The 20028-nt window shown below is 38.2% G+C and overlaps 1 pseudogene; it reads left to right on the top strand.

The window, feature by feature from the left end:
- The window catches only part of LOC149185531 (putative disease resistance protein At1g58390), a 53961-nt pseudogene that overhangs the window by 29533 nt on the left and 4400 nt on the right, over positions 1-20028 (top strand).

Genomic DNA, 20028 nt, shown 5'->3' with positions numbered 1-20028 from the left:
ATGTAACGGCCTATGTTGGTTTCCCCACTATGCCTGGGATGAATGATGTAATATAATTGGTTGTTTCTGATATGTCCCCTCTTGGTAGGGAGTATGGATGTATGTATTGAGTCTTTTGGTGATAGGAAGGTCCCTTATGGTGTATAAGTCTTGGTTCTTGTTGAAGAACATCTTTTGCAGATCTGGCCTACTGTCAGGGGGAGCATGATTCAGCACAGCCAAGCAGAGGTATCAGCATGTACTCAGTGTTGTAGGGAAAAGTATCCGACTCGGATGACCCTATCCCACTCTAAGGGTGACAGTTCCTTAGCAACAACTGTAAAACAAACTACTAAGGGTTTACTTCTTTATGAAAGCAAAAGAGAATGGAGAAAGCACTAACCGTTGCCTTGCGCTTAATGTCGAATCCAAACTCTTCTCTTTGGCCGCTTGCTCCTAGCTCTTTGTTCTTCTGCTCGCCCAGCTACAATGAGATCCTGCACAATAACAAAGAAGGAAACTACAAGAGGCATGCAATCATAACTGGTTCATGGATTAGTGTAAACCAAACATGCAATCATCACAATATATAATTGAAACAAGAGCACATAGAAGAACCTCAATAGCTTTTATTAATGAAGAAATAAAGGTTCTGAGAGTATTACAACCATTGCAGGCTCCAACCCAGCAACACCTCCCAGCAGAAAGAATTGCTCTTCTTCACCTCTCTCAAACAATCACCCAATAACTCAATAATGAAACCAACAGCATATCATTACTTTGCACAAAATTCCCGCCTCCAGAGCTCATAGGAGAGAGCTCAATATATAGATGAATTGAGAAAGGATGAGTCAGCTTGCAACTGATGTGTAGCTGCCTTGTGTCCTCTCTCTCTTCAGTTAATCTTTAGTTGATCTTCAGTTCTTGAGTCCACTTGGTGAACCTTGCTTCCACTTGGAGAAACAAAGCCTCTGACTCATCACAAGGCGAAATCCCTGATCCAAGTGTCATTTTTGGAAGATTCCAGAGCAATGAACCAGTGTGCCACATGTCCAAACTCGCTCAACGCAGGTGGGCTTTGTTCTACCTGCTTTGCAACGCAGGTACACCATGGAGCAGTTGTGTTTCAGCGCAGAAGCCTAGTGGAGCATCTGCTTTGATTTCAGGATTGCTTGTTTTTGAGTGTTTTCAGGTGGAGAACTGATCTGAGAGCTGTTGGTTTGCTGACCTTGTTCCTCTAGGGGTAGGAACATCATGTTTAGGGAACTTTGGATCCCTTGGATTATTGACAATTCATGCTTATTGCTGTAAGGCACAAAATTGTCTATAACACTCAGGGGGAGCACTGCCCTTTGCCCTTGATGACAAAGGGGGAGAATGATTCTAAGAATCTTGAGGTTGCCATCAAGTCCAAAGGGGGAGATTGTTGGCATTTTGGCACAGGTGTGGCGCTATGATACAGGTGTTGTCCTTGATGGCAACTCTCTTTGATGTCAGATCTTCGTTCAGACTACATAATGAAGAGAAATCTCATATACGCATAATTAAGTCAAAGTTGCGTATACACGCTGGTGATATTCATACTAAGTCGCGTATACGCAGGAGATCTATATACTAAGGCGCGTATACACGCAGATGCATGAACAGAAAAGGGCGTATATGTCGGGAAGTTTCCTTTTGGTCCATGGTAGTTAGTCCTCGGTACTTGTGCCCATGTCTTTGGACCAAAGTACCTCGACAGACGTGTAGATCTCTAGTTTTGAAGTTGATGGTTTTGGATTTCTATGGTTTTGGCTCTTGGTATTGAGCAAGGCCTAAGGCTATATAAGGAGAAGAAGATCATTAGGCAATATCATCTTTTGACAAGGCTTGAATATCTGAAAAAGAAAGAGATCTGATATGCAGGTTCTGGGTTGCTTGATCTAAGCTAAGGAGAAATCACATCGGATGATGGAAGACTAGATCTAAGGATAGATCGGGATCTAATGGTTTGAAATGCACTATTATGATATGGTTGATTATGCGTATTTCTAGATCTGCATACTGTCGCAATATTATGTTCTGGGTCTAACTGATGTCTGGTACAGCTGCAAGTTGAGAGAATTTATTTTAGATCTGTACGCAGGTTGGCTTAGGTAAAAGCGCGTGTATACGCGGGTTTCGCTTATTGAAGTAGCGTATATCTTTTGAAGCTTGATTTTTGGGTTTGCAGTTGGATCTGACTGTTATTTCAGAGTTCTGTAGACTGCTCTGTGTTCTGGTAACTGGTGATTGAAAGGGTTCAGTGGTTAAGTGATTCAAAGTTTGATGATGCTAGTATTGGTTGTTTTATACTTTAATGATCTGTTGTGAAAGTTGAATGAATTGTGGTCTACAGATTGTAATGTTGTGCTTCAGGAATATCCAGTCTGAAAATGTATGAAAGGTGGTACCTGAAAGAAAGAAGATTGTAGGTCAGCACCTACGTACTAGTATCTTAGCTAGTACAAGAGCAAAGGGGGTTGAAGCTCCCTTCCAAGGAAGTTTGGAGAACGAGAGAAGGTTGTAGCCTTCTGCAGGTTGTAGCCTGCGTACTGGTATAAGGCTGCACCAGTACAAAAAGATTGTAAACTGAAGTTTCATATTAAAGAAAGATAGAGACGACTTGCAGCAGGTGGTTTTCACCCACATTGGGTTTCCACCTTATATCTTGGTGTTCATGTGTATGGTTTCTGTGTGATCTGTTCTACTGCATCTGCTTACTCTTAATATGGTGAATAATGTCCTCATGCACTTAACTGAAGATAAACTGACTAAATTATAAGATTTCTAGTTATACGTTGTTTTCTTTATACATAGTTGCGTGTACACGCTGGTTCACTTAACGAAAGTAGCGTATATGTTTCTGAGCATTGAAAAGTTTTATAGTTCTGATAATACTGATTCACCCCCCCTCTCAGTATTATTTCCAACACGCTTGAGGAATAACCATCGATCATCTTTTCACCCCGAACACCATGCGATCCCATCCATGGAGATCCATCTATTCTTGTGATTCCTTTCATACCAAGACTCCTCCCAACGGTTAAAGTCCGTAAAGAGAAGGGAGCCTTCGCTGAAGTGACAGTGGGCTATCGCTCCATTGTTGCCCCTTGACCTAGTAGTTTCTCTATAGGATTCCCTCCTAGGACCCCTGCTAGTTTCAGCAGTAACAAAGCCCAGTCAACACCTCGGGGTAGGAAGTTGCTTGAAAAACACTCAAACTCTTGACATGATGGGCTGACCCCATCAAGCTCACAAAAAGGGATGTATTCTTATTCAACAATGTATATTTTGTAAGCATAGCTTATTGGTTGTTTGCATTATTTTCAAGAATACAAAATGAGGATTTGCCTCTTGGTCTTCTAATGTTGTTCACAATATGCTACTTCATTTTCAAATCTGAAATTTATTTCAAGATTTTTTGTAAGATAAAAAAGAGATGAAATAATGTAGGTCGGCAACAATGATTGCAAAAGAGAAATCTTGAAAGCTTTTGAGATTTGCATCAGCTACATCTTTAGTACTATTTCAGATTTGTTCATACCCTAATGCATCTGAGGATCAACAACATGAAAAACCATGAGTTTCATGACATGTAATATATTATGTTGTTGTAAAAGTGACTTTGTTTAATAATTTAAGCATTCATTTTCCGGCTTACATCTTAAAATCTCATGTGCCATTTTTCATTTTAAATGTAAAACATACATTAAGATAACCAATAATGATCAGCCTTTACGCTTCATATCACTTATCAACAATCTTGCAACAATGACAATCTAGTAATCAACATAAATCAACCTTAACTTCAAATAATTAATCAACAGATGATCATTTGACATCAATATCAACATTACCAACAAAATGTTATCAAAATCTAAACGAAAAATTCAATAGATATTATAGTTTGGTAAAAGCATCACTCCATTGTTATTACATCAAAGTGTATACACGATTGACGACGATTGACTAAGACCTAGAACTATTAAAAAAAAAGAAAGTAAAGAGAGTAAAGACTCGTAAAATTTAACCCCAATCCCACTGCACATGTAAAGGACAATATATAGCTGGAAGGAGATAAGATTAAAAAGGGATTGGAAAAGGCTAAACGCGATGGTTCCACCCTAAATTGCAAGGAATCTTTTGCAATATATAGCTGGAAGATGATAAGACTAAAAAGGAATTTGGAAAACGTAAACCTGATTGTCCCACCACACAAAACAAGGAATCTTATATAATGGGAAGACAAAAATTGATTCCTTCTATTTGCCTTAGGTTTTGGTTGGGATTATTTTGGTAACATGTTCGTTTTTATGGAAGGAGAGTCTTGTAAGATAAGTATTTTTTAAATGTGTTTTAGGTTTTGGTTGGGGTTTTTTTTGGTTAAATGTTTGTTTTTATGGGAGGAGAGTCTTGTAAGATAAGATTTTTATTTGTTTTAGGTTTTGGTTGGGATTTTTTTGGTTATATGTTTGTTTTTATAGGAGGAGAGTTATTGGAGTGATGATTGCCATTACACCAAAACCCGCAGGTATTAGTAAACAGACACATCGTTAGATTTAAGCGCATGCCATGAAACACACGGGAGTGTTGGATCAACACCGCCATTAACGGGGAGCGCAACAATCTCCCCCCTCAACGCGAGCTAGGTGTGTTTCGAACTCGAGACCTTTGGCTTTGATACCACTTGTTGGAGCGACGATTTCCGTTACACCAAAACCCGCAGGTATTAGTAAACAGACACATCGCTAGATTTAAGCACATGCCACGAAACACACGGGAGCGTTGGATCAACACCGCCATTAATGGGGAGCACAACAAGAGTCTTGTAAGATATATTAAGTTTTGGTTGGAATGTTTTTGGTTGCATGTTTGTTTTTATTGGAGGAGAATCTTATAAGATAAGATTTTTTGGAATCACAAATTTGAATTATAATTTTTTTGAAATGCAAATGTCTAGTAAGTTTTTTAAAGTGCTGAAACGATATATATATATATATATATATATATATATATATATATATATATATATATATATATATTCAAAAACTCAATTTAAATAACAAAAATTAAGATTTTTTTTTTTTATTCCAGAGAAATCGGCAACTGGAGCAGCCTCGCAACTCGCGTTACACGGGGTCGATTTTTACCACTACCACTATAACCCCTAGGAAACTATGCCCGCCCCTCTCCACAGCGTCCGGGCTAATCCGGGAGATTTGAACTCGTGATCTTCAGTATGCAGTCCAACTTTCTAAGGAACTTCACCGCATTGTGATTAACAACTCACCTACCCCGTGGGACTACAAAAATTAAGATTTAACCTAAACATAATTTAACCAATTAAAAAAAAAAAGAAAAAAAGAAAAAAAAGAAAAAACCACTCTAAAACCTAACCTATTTATACTTTTTTTTTTTTTTGAAAAAATGTATATGTATGTGATTGAGGCATATCTTCTGGCCTTCTTGATGAAACATTCAACAACAAAAATTAAAATTTGATAAAAACAATTCAGTAGAATTAAGAAAACTAAAAAACGTAACATATACGAGGCCTTTTCGGGTGAGGGTATGTGGTCGAAGAATATCTCCTCTTCATGTTGATGAATCAGTCAATCCCTGCGCATTGTGGTGGAATAGAAAAAAGAAAGACATGGCAGAGGCAACCATTGTGGGTTCACTTACGCAAACATTTATTGCTATGGTAATGCAGAAACTCTTTGATGAGGTATGGATGTTTACTAGTTTCAGAGAGGAATTTGAATTTCTCTGTGATGAGCTTATTTCCATTAAGTGTCTCCTGAATGACGCCGCAGAGAAGAGCAACTCCACCTTGATGTGCAATTGGCTTGACAGTCTTGAGGATTTTCTCATCGACGTGAGGACATAGTGGAGGAATGTTGTACAACTCCTAAGTTCTGAAAACTGATATTCAAGTATAGGATGGGTTGCAAGATCAAGATATTAAAGGAGAGGATCAACAAAATCAATAGGAGTGCCCAATATGTGAAATATGTTGAAATGGTAGTTTCAACTGGAGCGTTTATTTTTGTAAACCGTCTGAGGATTCCCCCACGGCCGTTTATGGAAAGGTGGTAATTCTCTGGAGGCAGCGATCACACTAATCAGCTGACACGTGCCCTAAGCCGTTTTGTCAAAAACAACTCTCCCCGGTGCGTAAAGTTCGATAAAAAGAGCCATGCGATTTTGACTGACAATCGTCCGATTAACGTGGAGTAAAATCTACGGTTAATAATAAAAATATATATCGCCATGTGAAGTTATTAATGGAAACTTACTGCAGTTGGTAAATGTAGGTGAAGAGTTTAATTTTATTACGGCACAAGTAAAACGTAAAGTTATGTCATGTTTTTTGTTGAAAAATGTAATGTAATACGCAGCAGAGCGCGATTTTTTTTTTTTTTTTACACACAACAATGTGAATTTGCAAGTAGAGACAGAGTGTTTTTGTAATGCACAGCAGTGCAGACACAGTAGTGTTATTTTTTTTAGGAAGAGACAGAGTGGAGGACTTAGGCATCTGAAGCGTTCTTGGCGTAATCCCTCTGTTAGAGGAAGTCTGTTTTTTGTAACAGTCAGTATTGTTAATGAATGCAAAGTTTTTTTTTTGGTGTGTGAAAAACTATGTTTCCTGTGTTAAAAACAGAGCATTATTCTATGTTCATTTTTGTTGTTTTGGAATTATCAGAAATTCCCAACATGGTATCAGAGCTTGTCCAGGCTCTTTTAAGGTGTCAAAGAAGCTGAAGGAAGGATTTCTTGTTGCAGCAGCTTCTCCAGCAGATTGAAGACCCAGTCAAGATAGAATCCAAGGTATTTATCAAGTTAGTTTTTGTGTTACTGTTGAGGACAGTCAATTATTTTAAATACACAGTCAAGTATTTTGAAGCATAGTTAAGAGTGCAAGAATGACTGGAGCCAGAACTAGCATGGGAATCTGTAAGACTCAGCTCCCACAATTTAATGAGAAAAACTATGACTATTGGGCAATAACTATGAGAGCCTTGCTTGCTTCCCAAGACTTATGGAATTTTTTGAGGATGGTTTTGAAGAACCAACAGATGAAAATGAGTTTAATAATTTAACTCAGGCAGAGAAAGATCTATTGAAGAGCAATAAGAAGAAGGATTCTAAAGCCCTCTACTTTTTGTATCAAGTAGTGCATGAGAGTGTGTTTCCAAGGATAGCAGCAGCCAAGAAATCCAAAGAAGCATGGCAAACTCTCAAGATAGCCTATCAAGGCATGGAGAAAGTGAAGACAGAAAAACTACAGTTGCTGAGGAGAGATTTTGAGACTCTCTGCATGAAGGAGTCAAATAATATTGACTCATTCTTCACACATGTGATTGGTCTGGTCACACAGATAAGGTCTCATGGAGAGATTCTTAAAGAAAGGAGGATTGTGGAGAAACTATTGAGGATCCTACCCTCAAGGTTCGATGTGATTGTCACCACCATAGAAGAGATAAAGGATCCCACAAACTTCTCAGTTGATGAACTACATGCATCACTGATAACACATGAGCAGAGATTGAGTAGAAATGAAAACTCATCTCTAGAACATGCCTTTAAGACCCAGATGTTCTTTGGAAGAGGAAGAGGTCAAGGCAGAGGAAACGAGAGAGGAAGAGGCAGAAGCCAAAACAGAAGTGGAAGAAATAGTCCAGCAAATGCTCAAGTAAGAGGCAGCAATCCAAACTAGAACCAAGGCCAAGGCAACAACCAACAAAGTGGACAACATCATGCTCAAGGACAAAGGTATGATAAATCCAATGTCCAATGTCACTATTGTAAAAAATATGGGCATTATGCAAATGAATGTAGGAAGAAGCAGCATGATATGAGTAATAGAACTAGTGCAAATTTCACTAGAGAAAATATCAGCCAAGATAATTTGTTTTTAGCTTATAATATGAATGAAGAAAAGAGTGAAGATGTATGGTTCCTAGACTCCGGTTGCAGTAACCATATGACATGAAACATAGCCCTGTTTTCTATGTTAGATCAGAGTGTGAAGTCACAAGTCACACTAGGGACTGATAGTAAAGTTTCTGTTATGGGAAAAGGAGAAGTAAATGTCTTAACAAGGAAAGGTGAAAAGAAAACCATAGCAGATGTTTATTATGTTCCTCGAATGAAATGTAACCTCATAAGTATTGGACAAATTATTCAAAAGGGGTACAATGTTTTCTTTGTGGATGATGTATGCATCATCATGGATAAAACACCCAGCAAACAATGTATTGCTGAAGTGAAGATGACAAGGAACAGGATGTTCCCTCTCAGAATGAAAGCAGATTTAAAAAATGGAGAAGAAATAGCAGCAGTGACACAAGAGGCTTTCCAAAACAAACCAAAAGATGAAAATTGGTTGTGGCACTTGAGATTTGGACATCTCAACTTTGGAGGTCTTAACTTGTTGAATAAAAAAGGAATGCTAAGAGGATTACCATTGATAGAGAAACCAGACAACCTTTGTGAAGGTTGTATCTTGGGGAAACAACACAGAGAAATTTTTCCATCTAGGAAAAGCATAAGGGCAAAAGCACCCTTAGAGATTGTCCACTCAGATTTATGTGGACTGATGCAAACTCCATCACTTGCAAGCAGCCACTATATACTAACATTTATTGATGATTTTACTAGAAAAACTTGGGTTTATTTCCTGAAGAACAAAGGCGAAGTGTTTGAAATATTTTGCAATTTCAAAGCACTTGTAGAAAACCAAAGTGGGCTGCATATCAAAGTTCTAAGAACTGATAGAGGAGGTGAGTATATCTCCAAAGAATTTCTATGTTTTTGTAGAGAAAATAGAATTCATAAGCAGTTTACCATTAGGTACACTCCGCAGCAAAATGGAGTTGCCGAAAGGAAGAATAGGACAATTCTGGATATGGTGAGGAGTATGTTAAAGGCAAAGCATTTGCCAAATGATTATTGGGCTGAAGATGTACACTGCGCAGCGTACATTTTGAATAGATGCCCTACAAAAGTAGTCATGAACAGAGTGCCGGAAGAAGCATGGAGTGGGACAAAGCAAGGAGTCATCGACATGAAAGTTTTTGGATGTGTGGCTTATGCACACATTCCAGATCAATTAAGGAAGAAGTTGGACAACAAAGGGAGAAATGCATTTTCATTGGATACAATGAGAAATCCAAAGCTTATAGGTTGTATAACCCATCCACCAAGAAGCTTATTGTGAGTAGAGATGTTCAGTTCATTGAGGAGGAAGCTTGGGATGGAAGCATAGAGAAAACAATGAATGTTAAAAACTCTTTGTCTCATGATGAAGATGATGAGGAGATGGCTGAAATACATCCCCAAACAGCAGCACCAACACAAGGGCAGCAAGAGACACCCTTGAGGAGAAATGAAAGTGCTTCTCCAAGCACACCACAAGGAGGAAATTCAAGTGCTTCTTCAAGCACTTGTACACCAAATGAAAGAGGTAAGAAGTTCAGAAATTTAAGTGACATTTATGAAAAAGAGCCAACAAATGAAGGTATGAACTCTTTGTTTTCTTTATATTGTCATGTTGATGACCCTGTTCATTTCGAAGAAGCAATTAAGGATAGGAAATGGATAGAAGCTATGGATGAGGAGATCAATGCCATAGAAAGAAACAAGACATGGGATTTAGTTGAACTACCAAAAGGAAAGGAAGTCATTGGAGTTAAATGGGTCTACAAGACCAAGAGTAATGTTGAAGGCAAAATAGAAAGACACAAGGCAAGACTTGTTGTCAAAGGATATAAGCAGCAGTATGGGAGAGACTATGAGGAGACTTTTGCACCGGTTGCTAGAATGGAAACCGTGAGAGCTGTGATGTCTATAGCAGCACGAAACAAGTGGAAAGTTTACCAAATGGACGTGAAGTCAGCATTCCTAAATGGAGTGTTAATGGAAGAGGTTTACATTGAACAACCTCTAGGCTATGAAAAGAAATGCCAAGAGCACAAAGTGTGCAGATTGAAGAAAGCTCTTTATGGGCTGAAGCAAGCACCAAGAGCGTGGTACAGTAGGATAGATTCCTATCTATTGGAAAATGGATTTGAAAAGTGTGAGGGAGAACCCACCTTCTACATCAAAGAAAAGGATGGTAAAATACTAATTGTTGTATTATATGTTGATGATGTTATTTTCACAGGTAATGATGATTACCTTATTGAAATTTCAACACAGTCATGAAAGAAGAATTTGAAATGACTGACATGGGTTTGCTGAGATACTTCTTAGGAATAGAAGTAGAACAAAGTGGAAATGTGATTTTTATCTCACAAGCGAAATATGTTAATTAAGTGTTTAAGTGTTGGAAAGATTTAATATGCAGGAGAGCAAAGCAACAATCACTCCCACAATGATGGGATTAAAACTCAGCAAAGAGGACAACATCAATGATTTTGATCCTAGTTTGTACAAGAGCATAGTTGGCAGCCTCATGTATTTGACTGCAACTAGGCCGAATATAATGCATGCTGTTAGTTTGATTTCCAGATTCATGGAGAGGCCAAAAGAATCACATTGGCAGGCAGCAAAAAGGATTCTGAGGTATGTTAAAGGTACTAAAAGGTTTGGCATTTTATATATAGCTTCAGAATGTTCAAATTTAATTGGATACACTAATAGTGATTGGGCTGGAAGTGTAGATGATCAGAAAAGCACATCTGGTTATGTTTTTCACAGGGGTTCAGGAGCCATTTCATGGGCTTCTTAAAAACAGCCTATTGTAGCGTTGTCTACAGCAAAAGCAGAATATGTGGCAGCCACAGCAGCAGCATGTCAAGCAATTTGGATGAGAATGATGTTAAGGAGTTTATGCCAAGAGCAAGCAAAAGGAACTGTGATTTTTTGTGATAATAGCTCAGCTATTGCATTATCCAAGAATTCTGTGTTTCATAAGAGAACGAAACACATTGACACAAAGTTTCATTACATCAGGGAATTGGTAAACAATGGAGAAATTGTTTTAGTACACTGCAGAACTCAGGAGCAGGTTGCAGACATTCTGACCAAACCATTGGGGCAGAAAAGTTTTGAGTTTTTGAGGAAATGTCTGGGTATGACTGATAACCCAACAGTTGAAATTAAAGGGGAGTGTTGAAATGGTACTTTCAACTGCAACGTTTATTTTTGAAAACCGTCTGAGAATTCCTCGCACGACCGTTTACGGAAAGGTGGTAATTCTCCGGAGGCAGCGATCACACTAATCAGCTGACACGTGCCCTAAGCAGTTTTGTCAAAAACAACTCTCCTCGGCGCGTAAATTTCGATAAAAAGAGTCGTGCGATTTTGACCAACAATCGTCCGATTAACTTGGAGTAAAATCTACAGTTAATAATAAAAATATATATCGCCATGTGAAGTTATTAATGGAAACTTACTGCGGTTGGTAAATGTAGGTGAAGACTTTAATTTATTGTTTTTTTTCTTAGCACAAGTAAAACGTAAAGTTATGTCATGTTTTTTATTGAAAAATGTAATGTAATACGCAGCAAAGTGCGAATGAATTTTTTTTTTTACACACAGCAGTGTAAATTTGCAAGCAGAGACAGAGTGTTTTTGTAATGCACAGAAGTGCAGACACAATAGTGTTATTTTTTTTAGGAAGAGATAGAGTGAAGAACTAAAGGCATCTGAAGCGTTCTTGGTGTAATCCCTCTGTTAGAGGAAGTATGTTTTTTTGTAACAGTCAGTGTTGTTAATGAATGCAAAGTTTTTTTTGGGTGTGTGAAAAACTCTGTTTCCTGTGTTAAAAACAGAGCATTATTCTCTGTTCATTTTTGTTGTTTTGGAATTATCAGAAATTCCCAACAAAATATCTCAGTTCAGTACTTCATGTGAATTTTTTAAATGCATATAATGCAGAAGATCTGAGGGAGAAATCTAGTGCATTTATTAGAGAATCCCATACTTTGGGTATGGAACATAACATCCATATCATTACAAATTGGATATTGGAGGATGGCTATGGAGTGATTGCGATTTTGGGAATGGGAGGGCTTGGGAAAAGGCGTCTTCTTCAACATGTTTTCAAGAGCGAGAAGGTCCGAGAGAATTTCGACCATTTCATTTGGCTATCAGTGTCACAAAAATTCGCGGCTAAACAACTGCTGTTTGAAATACGGAGACAGATCAAACTCCCCAGCAATCAAAATATGGCAAAACTTCCAACTAGTGCAACTCAAAATTTAAAGGATTCAAGTGCAGATGAGGTGAGAAACAAGAAAGATCAAAATATCAGCAAACAGATCAACAAAAAGATGAGCTTTTGAAGCCCTCAGCTGAGCTTCCGAAGCCGTGAAAATCAGACTCAAAATTTAAACGAGGTAAGTCAAGAGGATCTTAGATACATAAACGCAGAGGTGCTTAGAGACATGCTTCATAAGAATTTACAAGGGAAACACATTTTATTTGCTCTTGATGACATGTGGGACAAAGATGTTTTGGAAAAGATTGGTCTTCCATTCGATACCCAAAACAAGATTGTTCTTACTAGTCATGATAAAACAGTTGCAGCTGCCATGAGGGCTCATCACATCCACTACAAGACATGTTTATCATAAGACAATAGCTGGAAATTATTCTACATTCACGCCTTCCCTGAACTTGAAGAGCCTCCAGGGAAGCTGACTAACATTGCCCACCTCATTGTAAAAAAGTGCAGTGGATTACCGTTGGCCATCAAGACAATAGCAGTGTCCTTGGCCAGAGTAGGGAGGCTTCCTAATTGTTGAAATATAATTTCAACTGTGGCATTTATTGCAGGCCAAAACCACCAGACTTCCCTGCTCCGCCTTTTCTGATTGATGGTTTTCCTCTGGAGGGCAGCGATAACAATCATCGACTGACATGTGCACAATAGTTTTGTCATAGCAGTTTTCCCCGGAGCGTAAACTTCAGCAGATAGAGCCTTGCGATATAGTCCAACAGCTGTTCGATGGAAACCAAGGTTTGAAGCCGTCTGATCGAATCAGAGTTTGTGTACAAGACTGCAACATGAACTTGACGTGAAGTGAAAGTTTTGATTTTGATCGCCAGCTTTTATTAGTAAAACAATTAATGAGTATTTACTATGGGTTGGTAAACGTTGGTAAAGTTTTTAATTTTAAAATTTGGTATTTTCACAAATGTAGTTTTTGTTTTTACAGCACAAGTAAAAACGTATGTAATGTTTTATGTTTTGTTGTTCGCTGAATATGAAATAAAAATACACACAACAGTGTGAAAGTAAGTTTTTTTCATTGGTAAGAAAAGAAAGGGAATGCGCAGTAGCGCAAATGTAATTTTTTCTTTGTTCAGAATCTGAAAGGGAAAAATGCAGCAGTGCGTGAATGAAAATCTTTTTACACACAGTGGTGTGAAATGTGCAAGCAGAGACAAAGCCTTTTTTATGTTCAGCAATGTTAACTTTTTTTGGAAAAACAGAGTATTGTTCTCTGTTGCAGAGACAAAGCAAATTTCTTTTTGGAACTGGTGTAATCCCTCTGTTGGAGGAAGAAGAAGATCTTATTTTGTAACAACAGTGTTTTTTAATGAATATAAGTGTTCTTTGTTCATGTGTAAATCTTTGTCTTCAGCAAACAATTTTTTTTTTGATTCCTGGGTTAAAATAGAGCATTTTTCCTCTGTTCTGTTATGTTTATTTTGTTTGGAATTACCAGAGATTCCCAACATGGTATCGAATCTTGTCCGGGCTCTTTGAAGGTGTTAAAGAAGCTGAAGGAAGGATTTCTTGTTGCAGCAGCTTCTCCAGCAGAGTGAAGACTCAATCAAGAAAGAACCCAAGGTATTTCTCAAGTCAGTTTTTTGTGTTACTGCTGAGGACAGTCAGTTGTTTTAAATACACAGTCAAGTATTTTGAAGCATAGTTAAGAGTGCAAGAATGGCTGGAGCCAGCACTAGCATGGGTATCTGTAATACTCAGCTCCCACAATTTAATGGAAAGAACTATGACTATTGGGCAATAACCATGAAAGCTTTGCTTGCTTCCCAAGACTTATGGGAATTTGTTGAGGACAGTTTTGAAGAACCAGCAGATGAAAATGAGTTTAATAATTTAACTTAGGCAGAGAAAGATCTGTTGAAGAGAAATAAGAAGAAGGATTCTAAAGCCCTCTACTTCTTGTATCAAGCAGTGCATGAGAGTGTGTTTCCAAGGATAGCAATAGCTAAGAGATCCAAAGAAGCATGGGAAACTCTTAAGATAGCCTATCAAGGCATGGAGAAAGTGAAGACAACAAAACTACAGTTGCTGAGGAGAGATTTTGAGAATTTTTGCATGAAGAAGTCAGATAATATTGACTCATTCTTCACACATGTGATTGGTCTGGTCACACAGATAAGGTCTCATGGAGAGATTCTTGAAGAAAAGAGGATTGTGGAGAAATTATTGAGGATCTTACCCTCAAGGTTCGATGTGATTGTCACCAACATAGAAGAGACAAAGGATCTTACAAACTTTTCAGTTGATGAACTACATGCATCACTGATAACACATAAGTAGAGATTGAGTACAAATGAAAACTCATCTCTAGAACATGCCTTTAAGACCCAGATGTTCTTTGGAAGAGGAAGATGTTAAGGCAGAGGAAACAAGATAGGAAGAGGCAGAAACCAAAACAGAAGTGGAAGAAACAATCCAGCAAATGCTCAAGGAAGAGGCAGCAATCCAAATCAGAATCAAGGCCAAGGAAGTAGCCAACAAAGTGGACAACATCATGCTCAGGGACAAAGGTATGATAAAGCCAATGTCCAATGTCATTATTGTAAAAAATATGGGCATTATGCAAATGAATGTAGGAAGAAGCAGCATGATATGAATAATAGAACTAGTGCAAATTTCACTAGAGAAAATATCAGCCAAAATAATTTGTTTTTACCCTGTAATATGGCTGAAGAAAAGAGTGAAGATGTATGGTTTCTAGACTCCGGTTGCAGTAACCATATGATAGGAAACATAACCCTGTTTTCTATGTTAGATCAAAGTGTGAAGTCACAAGTCACACTAGGGACTGATAATAAAGTTTCTGTTATGGGAAAAGGAGAAGTAAAGTTTTAACAAGGAAAGGTGAAAAGAAAACCATAACAGATGTTTATTATGTTCCTGGTGTTATCTCAAAATCAGATCCTGATAGGCTGTTGGTCAGGTTGACTCTAAGTAACTATTTCAAACCAACTTTTGGCTGAGGCTTAGCCTCCTCAACCTGAGAGGGCTCTCTCAAAGGTTAATGATTTTGAGAAAGATAAGATGGCTAACTCTTTGTGAAATAACTGAGACAAATATGGATGCTGGAAAAACATTAAACAAGTTTCCATTGGGCCTATGGAGTCAACAACATCTTAATAAACATGGATCTTGACTTTACATAGAAGTCAGGGCATTCAACATTTGAATATTCAGAACACAACTCATATGGAACCATAGTTTATAAATGCATACAGGAAATCAGAGCACAATCAGTGAATTCTAAGTGATTATACATTTATACAACTGTAAAAAATTAAGGAAAGAACAAGATCACACATTCTGAACATAGAAATCCTTCATAAGTCCTGAGAAGTAAAGCCAAATTATATTACTGAAACTCTGTCTCTACATAAGCCAAATACAATGCTCTCTCATAAAGTTTTCCAACCCCTATTACCTTGCTGTTTCAGCCATATATAGAGCTCTTATTCTAACTAATCGAGATTCCTCCTCAAGCATGAGGGGAATTTGAAAACTACTTCTAATGACACCTATTAACCTTTTAACAAACTAATAAATACAACTGGCTACTAATTGACAGCTCTAGAAACCTAAAACAATTAGGATTCTAATTCTACATCATGCTGAACATAGCATTTATTACAATCAAGATTCATTCTCTGCCAAGTGGATTACTACAGCTGTAGCCTTGATGGATGTTTAAAGCTGCTTGCTGGACTTTGATGTCGCACTTTCTCCATTGCCCCTGAAAAATAGAAAATTGTCCCTGTGTATCGGCCTTTGGTTTTCCTCAAAGATGTTCGAATCCAATGAACTATGCCCTTCATCTTTGATTATACAAAACATATCAGAATGCCACGTCTTTGATCTGCTGTCTACCTTTGCCGTGTGTGAAGATAAAAACCTCCTCCAAGTTGTCTGACATACCATGGACTAGTAAATGTGATCACTTTATAACAAAAAGTTTAGAATTGGGTTCGAATATATGTTTCATCTACCTGTCTTGCCCTCGTTGAAAGTTGATACCTTTAAATGACCCTTTGAGGATATTCCTTTTTCAAAACCTTTCCCTCGGTCTCACAAAATCGGTTGACTGAGTTTAAATTATGTAGCTTCAACAGTTTCGTAGCGCACTACGAAACTGCTGAGCGTTATGCATCCTCTTCAGCAGTTTCGTAGCGCGCTACGAAACTGCTGGGTAATTCCAAAAACACAGTTTCAACCCAAAATCTGACTGTCTTCAAGTAACAAGGAAGAAGAGATGTATGCCAATCATTGGCAATGAAGAAAAAATCCTCCCCATAAGGTTCACTAAAGTGTTCACTGCTTGAGAGATTAAGAATCCTTGGAGCTTCAATAGCTGCCTGACATAAGAGGCTTAAACGAAGTTCATTGTCTTGCTAGTCCACCCCAGTATGTCAGATTTTTAGCATTAAAGAAAAATATATCAGGGCCTTTTTCAGTATAATGTTTCAGACTTCATGACAAGACCTATGAACACAATTCAAATAAAGATTTGTTGTTGTCTCTAGCCCTGCTTAACCTCTTTGCTGCAGGAGTTTCTGCCTCAACTTCTGCAGCCTCATCTTTTACTGATCTTGAAATTGAAGAAGATGATACCAACCCACAACTGAACTGAACCAATAGGTTGTCACCCAAGCGACTTCCGAGAAAAAAAATGCATCTCCAACTGTGCATATGCATGATGCTAAGCTTGAGGCCTTGGATTTTGAGAGTTCCAATCTCTAGATAGTCCTCCCATCATAAACCAAAAAAGCAACAAAAGATTTCCTGTTTTTGTTGAGAACAGTGCCACATCACTTGATATCCAGGTCGCATGAGCACAATCAAGCTCCACATCAATATTTGACCTTGGCATCTCTGAGCTGCCTTCAGTAGTCATTGTGAAATCATTTAATGCCAGTGCACAAGATACAGACTGGCTGTGATAATGAAGACTGTTGGCACATATTACAAGCACACCACCAATAGGAGAAGGCACCACAAGAAGCTTATAGGCATCATGTGGAAGGTTAGGAGCAGACCAAATAAGAGGATGTTGCTTTAAAGTCATGCTGATACTAAGTGCTGAAATTGTGCATGTGTGATGCTTCCAGGCTAGGCGCCCTGCCCATGTAGGCTCCCTCTCATGAAGTATGACCCTCACAGGTTCTATATATCCATGAATAAATGTGAAGTCCTTCAGGTGTTTCATATCCAAATCGTGCACATTAACAATGTATGACGATTCAATATGCACAAAAACAGTACCACCAGAACCACTAGCTTCGTCATCTCCAACAAGTCCATAACCAGCCTGGGCAGCTTTAAGTATTATCATTTGAGAATCATATATAAGCACACCGCTGCACCTGCCCTATCGTGTCCTTCAAAATAATGCAATGAGCTGGTGCATAGGCCGTGGATTGAATCATTAGCTTTGCAGATTCAGATGCATGGCTACTTGAACCCTTGTGATATACCGTCCACATTCCTTTGCAACCCGCCAATTCAACCTCAGTGATTAGTTCTGGACGGATAGATTGTTGAAGCACACATAACGAACCATTCTTTCCATGACCAGAACAACCTACCAGTTCATAGTTGCTTTGTTTTGCAACACCTGTTGCGTTAAGGTCTGCATTCAATCGCAATCCAGATGTGAAGTCTTTCAATGGACCAACATTAACCAATGAATCTCTTACGGCAAACTACATAACCTCCTGATTTTGAGCCTGCATCCGCCATGTCAATTGCTGCAAGAAGTAATTGCTTTTGCAGAAAAGCACATTTCGTTATATCCTCCGCACTCTTTTTACTTTTCACATTTTCATCTTTCCAAATGATACCAGTGCCAGAAATGAGAAATGCCAGAACCAGCATTGCTACAACCACCACAATTAAGGTAAATCACACATTCTCCAGTACATCCCTTATTTGCCCGAGAATTGTCTTCGGTTTTGGATTCCAGACCATTTGCTGCCCTCAATGAGCTGCTCTCATTGGCTGTGCGTTGATACCCACTGCTCATTGGATTACAAGGTAGCTTCCGCTCTGGTATTTGAGAACACAAAAGTGAAACAATTACTCCTGTTATTTTCTCAATCCAATCCATACGATCTATTTCACTCTCTGCTTGGCGGTGATCAATTTTATTTGCCAGTTGTCATCTGTAAGGGGTGCCATTTGACCCAGTAATACCAATTTTGTCCATATCTTGAGAAATATAAGCCTAAAAGCCCAATCTCGATAGAGAAGAAAAACGGGACTTTCATCCACAGGAAACTGCAAAGGCACTGACACCAAACCTTTATAATTAAAAAATTGATATTTAGAATTTAAAATATTTTTTCTTGAGTGATAACACCTGGAATGAAATGTAACCTCTTAAGTATTGGACAGCTTGTTCAAAAGGGGTACAATGTTTTATTTATGGATGATGTATGCACCATCATGGATAAAACACCCAGCAAACAATGTATTGCTGAAGTGAAGATGACAAGGAATATGATGTTCCCTCTCAGAATGAAAGCAGATTTAAAAAATAAAGAAGAAATAGCAGCAGTGACACAAGAAGCTTTCCAAAGCGAACCAAAGGATGAAAATTGGTTGTGGCACTTGAGATTTGAACATCTCAACTTTGGAGGTCTTAACTTGTTGAGTAGAAAAGGAATGGTAAGAGGATTACCATTGATATAGAAACCAGACAACATTTGTGAAGGTTGTATCTTGGGGAAACAACACAGAGAGTTTTCCATCACAGAAAAGCATAAGGGCAAAAGCACCTTTACAGATTGTCTACTCAGATTTATGTGGACCGATGCAAACTCCATCACTTGCAGGCAGCCACTACATACTAACATTTATTGATTATTTTACTAGAAAAACTTGGGTTTATTTCCTGAAGAACAAAAGTGAAGTTTTTGAAAGATTTTGCAATTTCAAAGCACTTGTAGAAAACCAAAGCGGGTTGCATATCAAAGTTCTAAGAACTGATAGAGGAGGTGAGTATATCTCCAAATAATTTCTACGTTTTTATAGAGAAAATGGAATTCATAAGCAGTTTACCACTAGGTACACTCCGCATCGAAATGGAGTTGCCGAAAGGAAGAATAGGACAATCATGGATATGGCGAGGAGTATGTTAAAAGCAAAGCATTTGCCAAATGATTATTGGGCTGAAGTTGTACATTGTGCAACGTACATTTTGAATAGATGCCCTACAAAAGTAGTCATGAACAGAGTGCCAGAAGAAGCATGGGAGTGGGACAAAGCAAGGAGTCATCGACATGAAAGTTTTTGGATGTGTGGCTTATGCACACATTCCAGATCAGCTAAGGAAGAAGTTGGACAGAAAAGGGGAGAAATGTATTTTCATTGGATATAGTGAGGAATCCAAAGCTTATAGGTTGTATAACCCATGCACCAAGAAGCTTATTGTGAGTAGAGATGTTCAGTTCATTGAGGAGGAAGCTTGCGATGGAAGCATAGAGAAAACAGTGAATGTTAAAAACTCTTTGTCTCATAATGAAGATGATGAGGAGATCGTTGAAATACATCCCCAAACAGCAGCACCAAAACAAGGGCAGCAAAAGACACCCTTGAGAAGAAATGAAAGTGCTTCTCCAAGCACACCACAAGGAGGAAATTCAAGTGCTTCTTCAAGCACTTGTACACCAAATGAAAGAGGTAAGAAGTTTAGAAAATTAAGTGACATTCATGAACAAGAGGCAGCAAATGAAGGTATGAACTCTTTGTTTGCTTTATATTGTCATGTTGATGACCCTGTTCATTTC

The sequence above is a fragment of the Pinus tabuliformis genome, chromosome 3_1 (assembly GCF_031772625.1).
Source record: "Pinus tabuliformis cultivar Carrire ecotype Pingquan chromosome 3_1, CPIR1, whole genome shotgun sequence".
Taxonomy (NCBI): Eukaryota; Viridiplantae; Streptophyta; class Pinopsida; order Pinales; family Pinaceae; genus Pinus; species Pinus tabuliformis.
The sequence above is the reverse complement of the archived record's forward strand: the minus strand, read 5'-3'. Positions and strand labels throughout refer to the sequence as shown.